Raw genomic sequence first — 3,404 nt, 5'->3', positions numbered from 1 at the left:
TCTTTCCCTCCTTTTGTTTCTTCTTGATCTCGATCCATTCTTGGATCTACTGCGTCATTAGAACTAGTTATTTGATGTCTTTTTCTATGTTACTTGTGTTTTTGGCTTTTTGTCAATGCCTTTTTTACTATTTAACTACTATCATTTTATTCTTTTTGTATTTGTATTTGTGTTCTTCTCAGTAGTTACTTCTTCATCTCGATCTTTAATTTTTGCTGAGAATGGATTTTAAGTATTGATGTGTTCCAACAAATTTAACCAATTTTAGATTATATTTTATATTCTAAATTTTCAAAAAAAAAAAAAAAGTATTTTATTTTAAGTTTAACAATTATTGGCTTGCTTGTGTGAGTTTATTTGAAGATACTACTTTTCATGGCTGCAATTGCTTGCTGTTTCTACTTTTGTCTCTTTTTTGTTGTATTTCTTCCTTGCATTTACTTTTTCATCTTGTTCTTCCATTTTTTGCTGAGATTTGGCATTGAGTCATGATGAATTCCAACCATTATTAAAATTTAACCGGTTTATGATTACATGCTATATTCTAAACTTTAGAATGAAATTTTAATATTTTATCTCAGTTAAAATTTGAGCTCAATCTTTATTTTTATTTTTATGTTTTTCTTTCCCTGCATGTGTGAGGTTGTTTATTTGATATCCTAATTGCACTTTTCTCTACTTTTTTTTCTTTGTTAGCTGCTCTTTTGTTTGTGTTTTTTTACATGTTCAACTATTATTTGTATGCTTGTTTGAGATTGTGGCTGTTCTCTTTCATTTGAAGTGAAGATCCTTCTTTTGTTGGTTGCAATTGATTGTTGTTTCTTTTCTAGTCTCTTTTGTATTCTTTGTATATGGTTTTTTTATTTTTATTTTTCTTTTTTTCTGTGTGAGTTATAATTTAATTGTAACTCACCGTTATCTTTCAATAAAAGTTAAGCACGACCGTCAGATTTCCGACATTTATGGCGGAATACTCCTGATTAAAAAATCCTTCCAAAAATTACTCAATGGAATTGCACTATAAATGTTGCAATTATTGAAAACGCGCACTCAAACATTCCAAGTAACAAAAGGTTGGCGCTATTCATGGATTGTGGAGACTATCTTTGGTCTTAGCCATTTACATATATGGCACCCAATTCTTATGTATTTCCATATCTAACACCTCCATTTTACTTTTTACATTTACATCAACAAAATCATTTATATCACATCAAAAATACCAACATTATAATTTTTTAAAGGTTAAATGCAAGTTTTTATGCACATATTAAGTGGCATGTATGTATGTAAAAATTGTTTTTTAAGTATAAGATAAGTAAATATGTAGATATGAATTGAGTGGTATGTATGTAAATCTTCAACCATTTGAAAATATGATTATAAATGAGCATATCTTCTTTTGATAGGTGCCTAACTTCCTAAGTGCAAATAAAAAAAATAAACTTTTGACTACAAATCCACCTCTTTTCAGTTCACCTGGTCCTTTAACTCATGACCGCCACATGCCTCACTGTGAATCGCGGTGGATTTAGTGGGTGGGATTTACTTATTAATTTGGTGGGTAGGATTTGTTCTATTGAAGGAAGTGAAGCACTGTTTTCATGTAAATCTCTTTTTAAGAATTTAGGGCATTACATAGAGAGCACCCAATTCGGGTCAATTCACATATTTGACAAATAAACTTTATTTTTAAATATTTATACCATTAAAATATTTCATAGCACATCAAAAAAAATATTATTTTAACTTTAAAAGTAAAATACATAGTTGTAAGTCCTAAATCTTAAAGTTTAGACGTTAGATATGAAAATACATAAGAATTCAGTGGCATGAAGGTAAATCTTCCTAAAGTATTCATTTGGGAGATTTTATGTAATATTATATACATTGTACTTTCCTAGCAAGCTAGATTACATTTGTGAATGTCTAATAATTTTATTTTAATGTCTATTAATGTTATTATATTGATGAATAATATATGTGTATAATAAAGGATACACATGTGAAAAATAAGCATCATTTTTATAAAAAACTTATCAGGATATGTTAATAAATTGTTTTCCTCGTATTATTCTGATTAAATTTTTAAATAAAATAATTTTTAAATCACTTAGTTTGAGATAAACATAATTTATTATTATTATTTGAAAACTAAAGTTAAAATTACAATAATATAAACATCTACTCCTGATCATACTGCCTAGGAAACCATAAGGCAGATCCTAGGCTTCTATGGGGGAAGAAATGGTCTCACAAAAGTGAGGTCAACATGGGGCAGCCAAGCATCTACTCCTGATCATACAACTCGACCTAGAACTACAATAGTCCCATTTTTCATTTGGTTTTGTGGATATTTTCAGTTAGTGTTCTAGTAATTTGGGATTCATCCTTTAGCTTTATCATCTTATTGAGGTGCGTCCTCGCTCTGTCATCTTCTTGAGATTGGTCCTCATTCTGTCGTCTTGCTGAAGTTCATCCTTGCTCCATTATCATGTTGAGGTTCATCCTCGCTTTGTGACGACCAAATACCATTTTAGACATGCCAAGCACCCAAACTAACTAATAAGGACAATCCCAAGTATGGACTTAAGAAAAAGAAAATATCATATGATACCAAAGAGGGTGTAGGAGTGGTCAATAGGTCATCACAGGGATTTCTAGGACTCTAGGCTCTATGGGTTGTCTAGAGCATCTTCCATCTATAGGAATTCAACTTGGGCTTCAATTAGTTCCAACCTTCATCATCTCAACCAATAGTTAAGGATTTAAGCTTAACCTTATGAAACCCCTAAGTGAATGTAGAGTGAGTTTGAAGTTCTAAGTGTATGTTGGTCCCAATTCTAGGCATCTAAAAATCCACTATGAAACCCTAAGGCCAGCTCCTAGCCTTTTATTGGGAAAGAAAGGGCCTCACAAAAGTCTCATTTATGATTTGGTGTGTAAGATACTCATTCTATTCTCTTTGTTTAGGTTGTTATTCAAGTTTAAGGTTTATATAAAAATCCACTATGATTAACAGTTTGAGTTGTTTAAATGTTGGTCAAGTATTTATTGTTTTTTTTTTATTTTAGTTTGTTTTAATTTTATTTAATATTATTAACAGTGTTGTGAAAAGTGGGAGGTGGCTTGGTTGAATTTTTTTATGGGCACCACGCTTGGGGTAGTAAGATACACAACAATGGACATGTACGGGGGTCTTGGTTATATTTTTTTTCATTTTCAGTTGGCTTGGTTGAATTTTAGTCCTTTTCTTTGTTTAACTTTGAGTTACTTAGTTTTAAGTGATTTATAATTGGTAAATCATCAACTTAGGATTCCAAAGTACTTTCCATGGAATCATAAGTGTGTAGGTATAGGATTTGAACTTTTAAGTGCCCCCAACAAACCTCAATCACCCCCCC

Source organism: Phalaenopsis equestris, unplaced genomic scaffold (assembly GCF_001263595.1).
Source record: "Phalaenopsis equestris unplaced genomic scaffold, ASM126359v1 Scaffold000349, whole genome shotgun sequence".
NCBI classification, from domain to species: Eukaryota; Viridiplantae; Streptophyta; class Magnoliopsida; order Asparagales; family Orchidaceae; genus Phalaenopsis; species Phalaenopsis equestris.
The sequence above is the reverse complement of the archived record's forward strand: the minus strand, read 5'-3'. Positions refer to the sequence as shown.